The sequence below is a fragment of the Neophocaena asiaeorientalis genome, unplaced genomic scaffold, assembly GCF_003031525.2.
Source record: "Neophocaena asiaeorientalis asiaeorientalis breed wild unplaced genomic scaffold, Neophocaena_asiaeorientalis_V1.1 scaffold757, whole genome shotgun sequence".
NCBI classification, from domain to species: domain Eukaryota; kingdom Metazoa; phylum Chordata; class Mammalia; order Artiodactyla; family Phocoenidae; genus Neophocaena; species Neophocaena asiaeorientalis.
Genome location: NW_020172686.1, coordinates 79,774 through 98,388, shown reverse-complemented (window position 1 = coordinate 98,388; position 18,615 = coordinate 79,774). Strand labels below are relative to the sequence as shown.

General features: G+C 45.0%; 1 pseudogene; it reads right to left on the bottom strand.

The window, feature by feature from the left end:
• Window positions 1-3,897: 3,897 nt before the first annotated feature.
• On the bottom strand, window positions 3,898-18,305 carry LOC112396242 (zinc transporter 9 pseudogene; annotated as a pseudogene).
• Between the last annotated feature and the right edge of the window lie 310 nt (window positions 18,306-18,615).

Genomic DNA, 18,615 nt, shown 5'->3' with positions numbered 1-18,615 from the left:
TCTTAAGGCTTGGCTTACTTATATCTTAAATACGATACATCTGATAATTCTTCCCCCTCCATCATCCTCCCGCTAGCATTCACTGAGCGCTCATTGTTTACCAAGAATGATAAACGACTTATTAGTTCTTACAGTGGCATTTCGTGGTAAGGAGTGTTGTCACCCCCATTTTACAAATGAGGCAGCTGAGCCTCAGAGAGGTAAACCGACCTGCCCGACGTCACCCAGCTCTGGATCAGCAGAACCTGGGTTTCAACCAGGGAGCCTGGTCCCACATTTGGGATCAGATAGGACCATCCCGTGGCCTCCCAGACACACAGGCCACCGACATGCTGACCTGGCCTCTCATCCTTACACAGATTATCTTGCAAGTATCTGGAGACACAGAAAGTAGGAGGGTAGTGGGACAAATTCATGGTCATCAAATCCTACTATGGAAGAGTCTTGCATCTGTATGTGGTCAGAACTAGGGAAAATGTGTCTGGGCTGCAGACACACTCGGACTTGGCACAAAGCTGGCTGTTACTTAGAAGAGTCTGTGAGGCATCAGCTCCAGGCATTCGGCACCTTGCCAGGAAGCTCTGTTTTCCGTTTCCCTTTCATTGCCATTTCAAATTTTTCATCAAGGTAGACTTGTGAGAGTCTAAAATTGTCCTCACTACAAAGGATGGGTGGCGTTCTAGACAGAGAGAACAGGAGGGGTTGAATTCCAGGTGGAGGTAAAAGAAAGCTACATGTGAGATGCTCAGGCTGGCCCTATAATCGTTCTCAGCTTCCAGCAGCTCCAGCGGAAGCCCGAAGAGCAGCTGCGGTTGGTGCGAGTGGGGTCCTGACCCTCCCCTGCGGGTCCCGATGCCCTGATGCTCTGGAGCCCCCTGGGCTTCACAGTTGGTGCGAGTGGGGTCCTGACCCTCCCCTGCGGGTCCCGATGCCCTGCTGCTCTGGAACCCCTTGGGCTTCATCTACGCAGGGTTTCTACCCTGCAGGAGCCAAACTAGGTGGATCAGTGAATGCCCAACGTCAGTGCTCAGCAAGAATAGGTGCTGGCTCCTCCTGGCTCCTTTGCTTTGCTCCAGGGGTGGAGGTCTCAGCACACTCAGGGGTTAGTCACAGTATTTCCAGAACCTGTAGCTGGGTCTGTGCTGCACCCATGGAATCCAGCAGCATCCACGTGATGGAGTCCTTAGGTTATGTTCCCCAGGAGCAGGGCCTCAGGGACATCAGCTTCCTCATGCAGAGGAGACTGTGGTCTCAGCTCTTTGCACCTGGTCAGGCACCAGCCCTGCCCCTGGGTCCAGTCTCTTCACACTAGACCGTGAATGCAGATGCCCATCAGCTCTAGACCCTGGGCGGGGGTTCCTGAGCCCTTCACTGGCAGAGGGAGCAGAGGAAGAGGCTGCTGTGCTCAGGGTGGCTGCATCATTTATAGACCTTGGAGGATGCACTGCTTTCTGAGTAACTAGGGTGGGTTGTTTTCAGAAGTAAAGTCCGATTCTCAAGTCAATTTCCTCAGAATTCACCTGTGTGTGTGGAAGTGGAGAAAGTCCTACTTTCGATGTGTGCTCTCCGGGGCAAACTCCCCAGATAACTGGGGTGGGGAATGCTGCGTATCTGCCTCCCTGTTCGAGGTTCATAGACATATTAGCTTATAAATGCCTCTAAGCTACACAGTGTCATCTGGAAGAGAAAGAGAAAGAGGAAGGTTCCCTACGGTCAGACCAGGTTTCCCAAAGCTGTTTTTGAACATAGGGCCCTTTCTTTGCAGAATGACTGACAGCTGATCCAGAGTAGGTTTTAAAAACTTTATTCTCGGTATGAGAGCTTTCTTCCAACTCCCAATCCCCAAACAGACTCTGACATGGCATTGTAAATACCAGGCAGATTTATTCTGTCTTAATTCAAAGTCAAGTGGCAGAAACTCAACTGAAAGTAGCTCATAGAACAAAAACACCACGGCGATGGCTTCAGGCACACCCGCTCTAGGGACTCAAGTGACATTATCAAGATTTTTTCCCTTTTTTCCATCCTGCAGGTCTGACTCCTCCATTTGTGCCTTGGCTCTCCCCATGTAGTATCAAGATAGCTGCGTGGATGTGAGTCTCACTAATATTTGCATCTTCTTAGAAAGCTCAGCTGCTTCTTTCTCAATCATTTAAATGAAAAATCCAGGACTGAGTCTCATTGGTCCATCCAGTGCTACACGTCCATCTTTGGGTCAATCTCTGGCAAGAGATTTAATGATTTAGTAAGCTGGGTTTGGGTAACATAGCCATCTTAGACCCATGACAGGAGTCAGATAACCTGACCACATAGAATGAGGATGGCTCTGAGGACTTCCCTGGTGGTCCAGTGGTAAAGAATCCGCCTTAAAATGCGGACGCGGGTTCCATCCCTGCTCAGGGAACTAAGATCCCACATGCCGCGGGGCAGCTAAGCCCACATGCCACAACTACTGAGCTCTCACGCCTCAATGAGAGAGCCCGCGTGCCGCAAACTACGGAGCCCACGACCCCTGGAACCCACGCGCCACAATTAGAGAAGAGAAAACCTGCACGCCACAGCTAGAGAGAAGCCCGAGCACCGCATCGAAGAGCGGTGCACCCATGCGCCGCAACTGAAATCCGACGCAGCCAAAAATAAACAAAAAATAAATCTTTGAAAAACAAAACAAAATAAAAAGAGATACAGTCTTCTTAAAAAAAAAAAAGAATGATGGTGGCTCATCAAGGAAAATACAGGCTCAGTTACTTAAAGAAAGTGGACCAATGGAGCAGATCTGTAACGGTGCCTGCAGACCCAGCAACACTGACAAATACCCATCATCCTTCAAGTTCCAGGTGACCTCACCTGCTCCACCTGTCCCCCTTCCCTCACAAGCCATGGCTCTAGACTGTCAGATTGCTTCCCATCACTGCAGGACCACAGCTTTTCCAGGTCATCCATTTTGACACGGAATCATTCACTTCTTTATCCTCGCGCGCGCGCGCAAGCATGTGAGTGCAGGCACCTACCTGTTTAGTTGCATCTAAGCTCTTAGGAGACTTGTATCTCATCTCACATTTGCCCTATGACCCCAACTGTTAGATTAACCAGGGAGATGGTTTTGCACATGTTTTCTCCCATTCCATAGGCTGCCTTTGCATCTCGCTGCTTGTTTCGCTGTTCAGAGCTTTTTAGTTTGATGTAGTTCCACTCACTTATCTTTGGTTACGTTGCTTGTGCTTTAGGTGTCATATTCAAAAGCTCATTGCCAAGACCCATGTCAAGGAGTTTTTGCCTGTTTTCTTCTAGTTTTATGGTTTCAGTTCTTATATTAAGTCGTTATTTATTTTGAGTTAATTTTTGTGAGCATTATAAGAGATGGGTCTAGTTTCATTCTTTTACACGTGAATATCCAAATTTCCCAGCACCATTTATTGAATAGACTGTCTTTTCTCCATCGAGTATTCTTGGCTCCAGCTTTGTCCTTTTTTTCAGGATTGCTTTGGCTATTTGGGGTCTTTTGTGGTTCCATATAAATTTTAGGATTTTTTTCTACTTCTGTAAAAAATGCCGTTGGAATCTTGTTAGAAATTACATTGAATCTAAATGTAATTAAAATGAGAATTTAATTACATTACTAAAACGAGAAATTATGAACGATATAAGTAACCAAAATATTTCCTGTTGAAACATGAAAACATGATTTCCAAATTGATTCAACTTGTAATATGTCTCTTAGAAGTAAGAAGTTGTTTTAGTTCTGTGGACTGTTGAATTGCTCTTTACATAAATATTTCCTCTATCTTAAAACAAACCAGAACGGCTTCTGAATGGCATTGACCCCTTCGGTGTGGGAAGGTAGTCTTGACAAACTTGTTTCCAAGGCTCCCTCCAAGGTGATTCATTCCATCAAGTCTATAGTATCTCCAAATCTACACGTCGAACTTCAGGATTTCGTTTTTTTCTGTTCCTTCTCAAGTCTATCTACTTCACCTCCTAAAGTATCAATAATATTTTCTCCATGTTTAAGCGTAAAGGTCTCTAGTTCTTCAGGAGTCTTCACTTCTTGAATTTCTTGTAGCATTTAGTCAAAATCTTGTTTTTCCAAATATGATCTTGTAACAACTCGTCCATCGAAATCTACTTCTGCCTTAAATCTTACGTTCCCTAATCCTAGATCTGTGGCTTTAACATCATGAATTGCGCTTACTGATGGGTCGTTCTCCAGGAGTTCAAGTTAGAACAAGTTGTACCTGTTCTGGCTGGCTGGATCGCCCTAAGAGTGCTTCTGTGTTAGTGTAGATGAGGAATACTGAGACCACACCTCATAAGGTGCCCACACCCGAAGAACCTAGGCTGTCATACAGTGGATTACCTGTTATAGAAGCAAGGCGCATACAAGTGGCTGCTATTGTCACTCCCAACGCTGCCGCAGTATCCTCCAATAATATAACATTTGTACTAGGATCACGACTTTCCATTACATAATTGTAAAATGACATTTCTTTGGCCCGAGCGCACTTACGAAGCTCATTTACAGCAACAAGGCTGGGGCAGGGGAAGCAGATGCTGAGAATCCTGGTTCCTGCTGAGGGGAGCCTCTGTCTGGGGGGGAGGTCGTGGCTTTATTGCTCTGTGGGGTTAACTCCCTGTTCATTAAAATTAACCAACTACGGTGAGGATGTGGGGAAAAGGGAACCTCCTACACTGTTGGTGGGAATGTAAATTGGTGCAGTCACTGTGGAAAACAGTATGTTATTGAATTTCTTGTTTCGGTACCTTGTGTGGTATTTTTCATAAAATGACTGGTAATTTTTTTGTTTAAAGTCTGAGCCTACTGGTAAGAATGACGATCTGAGTTTGAACCTTTCAGGTGATGACATGGGAAGCTTGACAATGACTTTAATCAAGAAGGCAGAACTATGTGCTAGAGACTGTGGTCCTGACGACACTACGGAGCCCTGACTGCAGCTCTGCCTGGAATTGGTACTCACATAGTCTTTTCAAAAATGCGAGCAAAACAAAAACAAAAACAAAAAAAAACCAAACCCTGTTTGCTGCTTAAGCGAGAAGGAATCAGGTTTAAGTCACTGGCAGCCAGGAGTGACTTCTAAAACTATCTTCTCCAAGCCTTTTGGAATTTTTGCCTCCTGTCTGGCGCCTGTTACCATGACAACCGCACGTACTGTGATGAGCCGGTCTCATGAGTAAAGGAGGTGAAGAGGCGGCTTATGGTGTTCGTCTCCTGAAGCTTTATCAACTGCCGTGTTTTGAGATTAGATTCTCTAGCCATGACAGACTTCCAGATGTTTCAAAGATCCTGAGTGACCAGATGTTACCCTTAAAAGGGACAGTCTATCTGAGGAGAATTTAAACCCCATGTGCACAGGGAGCAGCACAGGAAGAATCAACAAAAGTGTGTCCACACTGTCCTGGGACATCTTCCTTATTTCCTAGGTGTGAAGACTCTGCTTTGGGATTTCCCCCTTATTCCTGAGGTGTCTGCTCTAGCCTGGGATGTCTCCCTAATTACCCATGTGTGTCTACCCTGACCTGTGGCCTCTGCCCTAATTCCCCACATGTGTCTGCTTTGATCTGGGATGTCACCCTAATATCACCCTTTGTCTCCCCTGAATAAGATTTCTCCCAAATCACCCAAGTATGTCTAAGCTTACCTGGGACGCCTCCCTATTTCCCCAGAAGCGTCTAGTCTAACCTGAAATTTCTCCTTAATTCCCCAGCTGCTTTACTCTTTCTGGGATGCCGCTCTAGTTCCCCAGGTGTGTCAACCCAACCTAGGGTGTTTCCATAATTCCCCAGGTGTGACTACTTCAACCTGGGCTCTTTCTCTAATTTCCTATGTGTCTACACTGACCTGATATGTCTCCCTAATTTCCCGGGTTCATCTACAGTGAAGTGCGATGTGTGTGTAATTCTACAGGCATATTTACCCAGATCTGTGATGTTCCTTACTTCCCAGTGTGACTACCTGACCTGGGAGGTCTTGCTAATTCCCCAGATGTTTCTACTCTGACCTTGGATGCCTCCCTAATAATCCAGTTTTACCTACACTGACCTTGCATGTCTCCCTAATTCCCCAGATGTGTTTACCCAGACCTGGGATGTATCTTAATTGTTTAAGGGTGTCTATATTGACCTTTGCTGTCGTCTTAATTCCCCAGGTGTGTCTACTCTGAACTGGTAAGTCTCTAGTTCCCCAGTGTGTTTACTTGACCTGGAATGGCTCCCTAAAACCTCTGTAATATCTACACTGACCAAAGATGTTTCCCTAATTCTCCAGTTGTGCCCACACTGAACTTGGGTAACTCCTGAATTCCTTGAGTGTCTATATTTAGCTGGGATGTTTATTGATGTCTGCCTAATATCTTAGGTTGTCAATCCTGACCAGGTATGTCTACATAAGAAACCATATGTGTCTACCCTGACCTGGGATCTCTCTCTAGTTCCCCGGTTCGATTTACCCTGTCTTGAGATGTCTTCCTCATTCCCCAGGTGTGTCAACCCTGACATTATTTGTCTCCCCGATTCACTAAGTGCGTCTTCTCTGACTGGCATGTATCCTTATTTCTCAATAGTGTCTACGCTGACATGAGATGTCTCCGTTTCCCCCAAATATGTCTGCTGTGACCCTAATTCCCCATCTAACTATGACTTTGGATGTCTCCCTAGTTCTCCAGTGAGTCTAGTGACATATAATGTCTCTTAAGTCCCTCAGGAGTGTATATACTGACTTGTCTCCATATCTCCCCAGTTATGTCCATTCTAGTCTGAAATTCTACCTATTTCCCCAGATGTGTCTTCTTTGACCTGGGTGTTTCTCAAATTCTCCCAGTCTACTCTGATTTAGAATGTCTAATTCCCCAAGAGTGTCTACCCTAACCTGGGATGTTAACCCTTCTCCCCGATGTGTGTCTGTATTGATCTGGGCTATCATCTCCCTTAAATCTCCAGGTGTGCCATTTATGATCTGGATATCTCATATTTCGAGATATGGCTACACTGCCTGGGATGTCCCCTTGTTTCCTAGGTGTGTCTACTGTGTCATGATGTATCTTCATAGATCCAAAGGTGTGTTTACACTGACCTCAGATGGTTCCCTAATTCCTCAGGTGAGTCTACAGCTGACCTGGGATGTCTCTCTGGTGTATCCTCTCTGACCTGGGATAGCTACATAAGTCCCCAGGTGTTTCTGCTCTAACCTGGTTTTTTTCCCCTCTATTTGTAAAGATGTGTCTACCCTGAAATGGAATGTCTCCTTGGTTTTCCAGTGTGTCAGACTTGTCCTGTGATATCTCTCTAGGTGTTTTAATTTACAACTCTTAGCTGGAATCTTGCTCTAATTCTCTGGGTGGGTCTATTCAAACTAAGGTAACACCCTTATCCCCCAGGTGTGTCTTCCCTGCTCTGGTCTTCTCAACAGTGCCCCAGTTGTGTAACTACTGGCCTGGGATAAATATACTTAATTCCCTAATGAATCTAAGTTGACTTGAGATGTGTCCCTAACTCTCCAGGTGTGACTATTGTGACCTAGGGTTTTACCCTGTTTGTCTAGGTGTGTCTACTCTGAACTGTGATGTCTCCCTAATTTTCCAAATGTTTCTTCTTTTACCTGGGAGATCTCTGTATTCCCCAGGTATGGCTTATTTGAATTTGTTGCTCTCCTTACTTACCCAGGTGTGTCTATATTGATCTGGAGTGCCTCAGTTTTCCAGGTGTGTCTCCACGAGCCCTAGATGACCTCCTAAATCTCTAGTGTGTCTACACTGACCTGGGATGTATACCTAATTTCTCAGGTGTCTGTTATGACATGGTACACTATCTAATTTTCCAGTAGTGTCTACCTTGACCTGGTGTGTCTCCATAATTTCTAAGGTGTACAGTGACCTGTACTGTCTTTATAATTTCCACTCTCATCTTGATAGCTCCCTATTTCTAACATGTTTGCCTACTCTAATTTGAGATGTCTTTCTTATTCACCATGTGTCTCTACTGTAACCTGGGATGTCTCCTAATTCAATAAGTGTCTTTACCCTGACTTAGGATATATCCCAAATTCCCCAGGTGTGTCTCTCCTGACCTGGGATGGTTCCATAATTGCTCAGGTGTATCTGTACTAGCCCTGGATACTTCTCTAATTCCTCAGGTGCGTCTACCCTGATTCTGGATGTCTGCCAACCCCCAGGTATGTCTACGCTGAATTGGGATGTCTAATTCCCCAGGTGTGTCTACTCTTACAGAGCATGTCTCCCTATTCCCTGGGGGTGTGGGGGGGTGTGTGTGTGTGTGTGTGTGTGTGTGTGTGTGTGTGTGTGTGTCTCTCTCTCTCTCTCCTTAATCCCCCAGGTTCATCTACTTGAACGTATCACATCTTTCAAGTTCCCCAGGTATATCTACACTGACCTGGAGTGTCCCCCAATACCCTAGTTTTGAGAATACTGACTTGGGCTGTCTCCCTAATTCACAAGGTGTTTCTACTTTGACCTGGGATTTTTCTCTAGTCACTAGGTGTGTCTGTCTTGAACTTGGATGTACCCCTGATTACCCAGGTATTTCTGTAGTAACCTTGGATATCTCCCTAATACCACAGGTGTGTCTAGTCTGGCTTGGGATGTCTTATCCCCAGGTATGTCTCCACTGGCCTGGGATGATTCCCTATTTTCCCAGATGTGTCAACCCTGATTCTGTTTTGGGAGAGACAGCAGCGAATGGTCTTGAAACAGGATCTTAGTTTCCTGCCCAGGAATTGAACCTGGATAGCCTGATTTAAAACCAGGAATCCTAGCCACTGGTCCACCAGGGACTAGAGGCTAGAGACCAAGTTGCACTGGCTCTTGCCCCATTTGAAAAATGCATTTCTCAAAGAGGCAAAAACTGCAAAAAAACAGGTACAAAATTTATTATCAGAGACATAGCACAACATGTGGGAGAGCACACAGAGAAACAGTTTGTTTGGGACAGAAGCAGGGCAGAGAAGTGGTGTGGGCGTCCTCCCTAATGAGGAGGAGTGCAGTAAAGAGGTGGCTAAATCACTCATACAGGGGCAGTTCTTCTGGGTCTTTGTGTACCCTTGACCAGTTATCTTGTTTCTTTTCCACACCTGACGTGTCCTAGGGCTCTCCCAATATGCGTGTGGGTATTTTTGCCAAGATGGATCCAGCATAGAGGCCTGTGGGAGGCTTGACAACGCCTATTACGGGATGGCGCTTGCTCTCCTTTTGACCCCCGAGGACCCTTCCTACGCATGTACAGTCAGGGAGGTTTCCTTGACCTCAGGAGTGGTAGATATGGTCGTCTTATCTCTTTACTCCAGCAGGGCTCAGCTCCTGCCATTAGCTTTATTCTTGGAGTGTCCGGGGGAAACAAAGCTCCAATTTACTCTGCTTGACCGACACCAGCTTCTCTGCCCCGGGGCCCACTTACCTCTTACCTCAATTCTGGTTCCTCTCTCTAATTACCCTGGCGTGTCTATACTCACCTGGGATATCTAATATCTGTCTGACCTAGAATGTTTCATTAATGCCCTAGATATGTCTACACCGACAAGGAAGACTCTCTAATTCCCCAGGTGTTTCTACCCTGGCCTGGAATGGCTCCCTAATTCTTCAGGTGTGTGTACACAGAACTGGGATGTTTCACCAAATTTTCAGGTGCATCTATCCTAATTTTGATGCCTGCCTAAATATGCTTGTGTGTCAGCAGTAATCTAGGATGTCTGATTCCACAGATTTGTCTTCTATGACCTGTGATGTCTTTTTCTTTCCCCAAGTGTGTCTTCCCCAACAAGGAATGTCTTCTCTGTTCCACTGAAATGTCAATCATAACCAGGGATGTCACCCTAACTCCCCAAGTGTAACTATTCTGAGCTGGATTGTCTCTCTAGTTCACCAGGTGTGTCTACCCTTACCTGGCATGTGTCATTTTTTTCTTCCCCGTATGTCTCTATTCTAACCTCACATGTCTCTCTAAATCCCCAGATGTGTCTCCACTGGCCTGGGAAGGCTCCTTTATTCCCCAGTTGTGTTATCAATAATGTCTCACCTAATTCCTCAGGTACGTCTGCACTGAACTGGTATATCTCCCTATTTCCCAAGATGCATTTACACTGACGTGGGATGTCTCCCTTATTCCATATGAGTTTCCGTCTTGACCTGGGATGTCACAGTAATTTCCCAGGTGTGTCTCCCCTACCATTAATGTCTTGCTAATTCTCCCAGCTTGTCAACCCTGACTTGGGATGTCTCCGTTATTCCCCAGTTATGTCTACTCTGACCTGAGTTGTTCCCTTAATTCCCTTGGTGTGTCTACCTTGACCTCAGATGTCTCTCTATGTCCTCTGTGTCTTACCTCTCACCTGTGATGTCTCCCTAGTTCCCCAGGGATGTCCACCTTATTGTAGGATGTCTCCTTTGTTCTGCATGTTTAACTGCCCTGATCTGTGGTGTCTCCCTCCTTCACCTGATGTGTCTACACTAACCTGAGATGTCTTTCTAATCCCAGGTATGTCTACTGTCAAAAGTAAATTTAGTGAATTTTTCTTTATATGAATATTTTATCGAGAGAGAAGCAAAGTTTTTGGAAACAGGGAAACATCCAAATTGAAATGGCTAAGAAGCTTGACTCTCAGTAACTCCAGGTAGCTTGTAAAGCACGAACCTGCAAGTACATTCATTGTTTTCTGTTGTGCTTTGCTTACCAGACACTTACATCTCTTTTCATTACATGAGCTTACTTGACTGTAGCTGATTAGCTTGAAAGCTGTAATGTCGTTCTGACATGAATAAGCTTGGGTTTTGTTCAAAATCAGAGTCAGAATTTCTGGCAGCAGGACAGTTTTAAATTTTGGTTACATAACTATGGGTCTTTTCTAAAAATGGAAGTATAGTTGATTTAAATATTGTACTAGTTTCAGATGTACAACGTGGTGATTCATTATTTTTATAGATTATAGTTCATTTAAAGTTATTATGAAATAATGGCGATATTTCCCTGCACTGTACAATATACCCTTGTAGCTTATTTATTTAACACAGTAGTTTGTACCTCTTAATCCCCTACCCCTCTCTTGCCCCTCCCCCATTCCCTCTCCCCACTGGTAACCACTAGCTTGTTCTCTGTATCTGTGAGTCTCTTTCTGTTTTATTATATTAATTTGGTTCATTTTTTAGTTTCCAGGTATAAGTCATAACATACAGTATTTGTCTTTCTCTTTCTGACTTATTTCACTAAGCATAATACCCTCTAGGTCCATTCGTGTTGCAAATGACAGAATTTCATTCTATTTTTATGGCTGAGTAATATTCCGTGCTATCTATTCATCTATGTACACGTATATATGTATATATATATACTCTACCCTAGATATATATAATAAGTACTATAAATACCATAGACATATATATATATCACATCTTTTTAATCTATTCATCTGTTAATAGACATTCAGGTTGCTTTCATATCTTGGCTATTGTAAATAATGCTGCTATGAACATTGGGGTGCATATATCTTTTTAAATTAGTGTTTTCATTTTCTTCAGATATATACCCAGGAGTGGAATTGCTGGGTCACATGGTAGTTCTATTTTTAGTTTTTGAGAAACCCACATACTGTTTTCCATAGTGGTTGCACCAACTTCCATTCACACCAACAGTGTACTGGGCTTCCCTTTTCTCCACATCCTTGCCGGCATTTGTGATTTGTAGACTTTTTGATGACAGCCATTCTGACGGGTGTGAGGTGGTAGCCACTGTGGTTTGATGTGTCTTGCTCTCATGATTAGCAATATTGGCCATCTGTATATCTTCTTTGGAAAAATGTCTATTAGGTCTTCTGCCCATTTTTAAGTTGGGTTGTTTGTTGTTTTGATATTAAGTTGTATGAGCTGTTTATATATTTTTGGATAGTAGCCTCTTATCAGTCATATCATTTGCAAATAATTTTTCCCATTCAGTAAGCTGTCTTTCATTTTGCCAATGGCTTCCTTTCCTGTGCAAAAGATTTTAATTTTAATTAGGTCCCATTTGTACTTTTGTTTCCTTTGCCTTAGGGGACATATCCAAAAATATTGCTATGATATATGTCAAAGAGTGTTCCACCTATGTTTTCTTCTAGGAGTTTTATGGTTTCTATCTTACATTTAGGTCTTCAACCATTCTGAATTTATTTTTGTATATGGTGTAGAAAATGTTCTAATTTCATTCTTTTACATGTAGCTGTCCAATTTTCTCTGCACTGCTTATTGAAGGGACTGTCGCAAGGTATTTTCTGATTTCTTTGATTGTTTTCATTGACCCACTGATTTTTTAGTAGGATGTTGTTTATTCTCCACATGTTGTGTTTTTCCCATTTTTCTTCCTGTAATGATTTCTAGTTTCATACCATTGTGGTCAGAAAAAAATGCTTGTTATAATTTCTATCCTCTTAAATTTGTTGAGACTTCTTTTGTGGCCTAGCATGTGATCTATCTTGGAGATCATTCCACGTGTACTTGAAAAGAATGTGTATCTGCTCTCTTTGGGTGGAACGTTTGTAGATATCTATTAAGTCCTATTGGTCTAATGTGTCATTCAAGACCACAGTTTCTGTATCGATTTTCTATCTGGATGATCTGCCCATTGAAGTAAGTGGGGTGTTTCTTAAAAAAAATTATTTATTTATTTATTTTTGTCTGTGTTGGGTCTTCGTTGCTGCACGTGGGGTTTCTCTAGTTGTGGCGAGCCGGGGCTACTATTTGTTGGTGTGTGGGCTTCTCATTGAGGTGGCTTCTCTTGTTGCAGAGCATGGGGTCTAGGCATGTGGGCTTCAGTAGTTGTGGCACGTGGGCTCAGTAGTTGTGGCTTGCAGGCTCTAGAGCGCAGGCTCAGTAGCTGTGGTGCACAGCTTTGTTGCTCCACAGCATGTGGGATCTTCTTGGACCAGGGCTCAAACCTGTGTCCCCTGCATTGGCAGGTGGATTCTTAACCACTGTGCCACCAGGGAAGTCCCATAAGTGGGGTGTTAAAGTCCCCTACTATTATTGTTCTATTGGCAATTTCTCCCTTTATGTCTGTCAATGTTTGCTTTATGTTTAGGTGCTCCTATGTTAGGTGCAAATATGTTAATAAGTGTTATATCCTCTTCTTATAAGGACCCCTCTATCATTTTATAATGCCCTTCTTTCTGTTTTGTTAGAGACTTTGTTTTAAAGTCTATTTTGTCTTATATGAATATTGCTCTCCCCACTTTCTTGCCGTTTCCATTTGAATAAGATAATTTTCCCATCCCCTCACTTTTAGTCTGTGTGTGTCTTTAGTTCTTAAGTGAGTCTCTTGTAAGCAGCCTATAGATGGGTTTTGATTTTTATCCAATCAGCAGCTCTATGTCTTTTGATTGGAATATTTAGTCCATTGACATTTAGAGTGATTACTGTTAGGTATGTACTTACTGCAATTTTGTTACTCGTGTTTTAGTTGTTTCTGTAGTGCTTTAATGACCTATTCTTCTTCTTTTAGTTTCTTCCCTTGTGATTTGATTATTTTCTTTAGTAGTAGTATGCTTGAGTTCCTTTCTCTCTAGTTTTTGAGTATCTATTGTAGGCTTTTGATTTATGGTAACCATGTGGGTCATATATATTGCCCTAAACCTACTTGTTTTAAACTGGTAGTCAATTAAGTTCAAAAACATTCTAAAACATCTACACTTTTTTTTTTTAACTTCCCCTGTGGGCATCTGAAGATCATGAACCAGAATCTCAGTGGGTTCTTCTGACGATTCTTGCTCATGTAGTTTTTGTTGTTCAATTCACGTGGAGATCATTTGATTAGTCAATGGCTCCTGAAAAGCACTGAGGGCACATGAGAAAATACAACACAGAAGGGATATTATTAACATGATTAATAGGAGGGTAGTATCAAGTGTTTTAGAAAATACTCCAAAGCCAAGGTATACATTTGCCCAAATTTAAACCAGTAAAATATCAAATGGGGACCTACCATACGACCCAGCAACTCCAGTACTGGGCATGTACCCTGAGAAAACCATGATTCAAAGAGAGTCATGGACCACAGTGTTCACTGCAGCTCTATTTACAAGAGCCAGGGCATGGAAGCAACCCAAGTGTCCATCACAGATGAATGGATAAAGGAGATGTGGTACATATATACGGAGTGGAATACTACTGAGCCATGAAAAGAATGAAATAATGCCATTTGCAGCAACATGGATGGACCTGGAGATGATCATACTAAGTCAGAGAAAGGCAAGTATCATATGATATCAGCTCTACGTGGAACCTGGAATGTGATACACATGAACTTATTTACAAAACAGAAACAGACTCACAGACATAGAAAACAAACTTATGGTTACCAAGGGGGAGGGGTGGCGGGAGGGATAAATTAGGAGTTTGGGACTAGCAGATACGAACTACTGTGTATAAAATAAACAACACGGACCTATTGCATGGCACAGGGAACTATAGTCAATAGCTTGTAATAACGTATAATGGAAAAGAATCTGAAAAAGAATATATATCTATATATCTATCTATATATATATATAATGCAACCATTTTTCTGTACACCAGGAACTAACACAACATTGTAAATCAACTATACTTCAATTAAAAAAATGCATCTAATGAGTAAGGTGTGGGCTCCAAACAGAACCCCATGTTGATACCCAATGAAGAGAAAGCAAATAACAACAGACGTCCCCCAGAGCCCTCTCCCAGCCTCAGCCCACCTCCTCTGCACTCCTGGGAACATGGGAGTTCACGGCAGCCTGGGGGCAGGTTTGTGACTCTGCAGGCAGGAACCAGGGAAGAGCAGAATGCAGCATGTGGGCAGTCGTGCTGGGACCCAGCCTGGCTGATGCCCGGGAATGAGGGGTGCAGAGCTCTGAGGTCCCCACCCTTCCTGTGGCTCACCTCAGGAGTCTGACCCTCGTCCATTCCCTCCTGCCAAGTTGCTGCAGCAAAAATAACTGTGTGTTTCCCGCACGCTCACTGCTGCTTCCTGCTCATCTGTAGAACACGATGCACCAAGGTTCTAGCACCCCTCAACCTCCATGGGGGCTGAGAAGCCCCTGCAGTTTGGAACTCGGGGGAATAGGCTCACTTTGGGAGTTTATGCACCTGCCACGTTGTTTCAGCACCACTGAAAACAGCCCAGGTAAATCCACCACCAAGAACACAAAAGGTTCCATAGAGACCATTCTGCTACCAAGAGGAGCATTTGGGCGAGGCATCTATCAAGTGAGTGAAGGCTGTCAGGTGTAGGTTCCTTCTCGTCTGAAGGATGGTTCTGACCCACAGGGCTTGGGGCTGTTTCTCCTTGAAGTCTGGGCAGCCAGGATCTCGGGTGATGGATCACTCTGAGCTTGAACTTGAGACTTTGATGAAACTTGTCACATCTCCAGCCCATGGCGCCTTCCTCCTTCACTTGTCTTGATCTCAGCTGGAAGAAGGGAGACTTGAGACATTCTGAACCTGCAGTGTTTGCTTTGCTAATTGCCAAGAAAAGGGAGCCAGAAACACTCATTTTGGGGGAATTTAGGAAGTCTGGCTGTTGGCTCCGTCTAATGCCCAAAGCTCATTGTGAGTCTGATGAGGTGACGGGTTCGCACAGGTGACCACGGACCAGCCGCTCCAACCCTCCCCTGGCGCCCCGTCCCTCCTGCCCTGCAGAGACCTGGGCCTCTGCCTCCCCTCTGCGGGCTTCTCATCAGCAGTGCCTGAGAAACGTCCATCCACACTGAACACGTTATTTCTCTGCCACACTCACCCCTTAGCTACAGGCTACACTTCGTTCTCCACCCACAGAGGACCTTCCAGGGAAATGCGTGCCGCAGGAGAAGGGTTTCACGTAGCATCTAAAGTGTGTCTCCTTCTGGTGTTCCTGTCGCTGTGGTCACCCCACCCGCCCAGGTGGGCTGCGTCCAGGGGCTCAGGGGAGCATCGCAAGCGGTGCCCCATCCACGTTCCCAACCTCCTCCTAATAGACCACCCCCCACCGTGTTTAGGAACAAACCCCATGGGGCATACTGAGAGTAGAATTACTTGTTATTTATCTGAAATTAAAATTTAATTGCTCCCCAGCCAGGGGTCTCCTACCAGCCCAGGGTCTCTGGTTGGCAGGTGTGTGGGACCCTGTGGGCTGTGGGGAGAGCAGGTGGGGCATGGACACCAGGTGGTCTCGGGGCTGGAGCACAGCCGATCCCTGGAAGGTGTGGGCAAAACCCGGTCACTCACTTCTCTCCTGCCCTAGCCCTGTGACCTGAGGCCAGCTCTGTGAAGACAGACCCACCACCATGGGTGGCGCTGAGTAGCAGCTGCCCTTTCAACAGGGCGTGAACTGCCTTCCCGATGTCCTCCCCCGTGCAGGGGTGCAGGTACTGCAGGACACCTGCCCATCTCACAGCTGGGTCTCAGCAGCTGGACCCCAAGTTGGGGAGTTTTGCAAGGCTGCTTCCAATCCAGAGAGGTCTGGGTTGGATCCCGGCTCAGTCCCTGTGAACACGGACTGTCCCTCCACCTCTCCCCAGGAAAGGGCTATGGTTGGTACATCTCCTGCCGTGATGGGTTGGGGCAATCGTGGCAGTGCACATTCTTAGACGCGGCTTTCAGACACTGGGCTTGGGGCTTTGTTGTACAATCCCATTCACCCCCTCGGTCCCCCTGGGGCAGGGGCCAGTCCTCTTCTCCATTCACAGCAGAGGGAACTGAGGCTCAGGAAGAGGGGGCAGCGTGATGTGCTGGGAGATACACAGCAACCAGCTCCCCTGTAAAACACCCTGACTCACAGAGCTTCCTGTGTTCCCTGGGGTAAATACTCCCAACACATCTGACTTCAGCAGTTTAAGAGCTGGTTCACAAAACCCCCAAACAGCTAACAATCTGTTCTCAGAGGCTGGTGTGAAAAATGTCATTCAGATCTCTGCCCGTTTTTCATTTTTTTTTTTTTTTTTTTTTTTTGCCCGTTTTTTTTTTTTTTTTTTTTTTTTTTTTGCCCATTTTCTGATTGGGTATTTTGTTGCTGTTGAGTTCTCTATATATTTTGGATATTAACCTCTTATTGGATCTATGATTTGCAAACAGTTCTCTCATTTGGTAGGTTGTTTTTTTGTTTTGTTGATGGTTTCCTTTGCTGTGCAGAAGCTTTTTAGTTTGATGTAGACTCATTTGTTTATTTTTGCTTTTGTTTCCTTTGCCTAAGGAGACAGATCCAGACACATCCAGAAAAGATAAGACCAATGTGGTATATATATATATATATATATATATATATATACACACCACACACAGTGAAATACTATTCAGCCATGAAAAAATGAACTCTTGCCATTTGCGTTAACATGGATGGAACTCCAGGGTATCATGCTAAGTGAGATAAGTCAGATGGAGAAAGACAAATACTGCTTGGTTTCACTCATGTGTGGAATCTAAAAAACAAAGAAAGAAACAAAACAAAATAAATGAACAAGACAAACCAAACCAAAACAGAAGCACAGATACAGAGAACAGAGTAGTGGTTACCAGAGGGAAAGGGGTTGGGGGGTATGGAGGGTAGAGGGGATCACGTGTATGGTGAGGGATGGAGACTAAAATTTTGGGGGTGAGCACACTGTAGAGTATATAGAAGTAGAAGTATAGTGTTGTACGTTAGAAACTTATAGAATGTTATAAACCAGTGTTACCCAATAAAGCTTTTTTTTTTTTTTAAAAAGCAGCTGGTGTGAGCGTCACAGCACCCTGGTAAAAGCCGAGGGCACACAGCCAGGGAGAGGGAGAGCTGGAGCTCCACTCAGTTCCTTGGGACCCCTCCATCCCCAGCACCCTGCCTTCTCCCATTGTTCCAGCTGCCCCTGCACTGCTCTTGGGACATGGCCCGGCCTCAGGCTGCCAAGCCAGATGTGCTCATATCACAGGGGGGTGAAGTGGCCTGAGGCCAGCAGATGCCAGCTTGTGAGAGCTGATTTTTACATCTTAAATTTTCAGGAACTCTATGAGCCAGTTGGTAGCTTAAAAATGAGTCCTGGGGGAAAATATCTGTGCCACAGAAAACTGACAAATGCTATGAACGTCTCCCCCACCCCACAGGGACAGTTGTCAAACACTTAGCATCACGACTCTGCCTTTAACCGACGACAGTGTCAGGTGTGGGGTGTGACTCAGCTCCCGAGCTTCCGCTCAGAGACGTGGTGACACTCCCTGCCCCGGTACCATCGCACTGAGGGCCACGTGGACACCACACTTTGCTCGGCTCTGTCCCCTCTCAGCCTGGCTCCTGGCCCCTCACCAGCTCTCCGAGAGAGCCTCTGACCGCATGGCTCATCCCCGGGTCCTCACCGCAGCATCTGCTTCTGGGGTCCCGGTCAGGCTGGCCTCCTGGACCCCACGGCCACGCCCTCCGCCAGCATGAAGCTGAGTGGGTGCCAGGCGTCTTTGCCATTGATGGTGATGTTTTCATTGTTCTGTGTGATCCTGGTTGGCTTCCCCCTAAGGGGGCACAGTCAACAAAAGCTAGAATATTGCAGCAAAACCAACAAACTAAATACCATGTTCACAGGATGGCAGTAAAGACAGTGGTGAAGTTGGCTCCACAAACAGGTACAGAGGATGGATGGTATGAAACTGG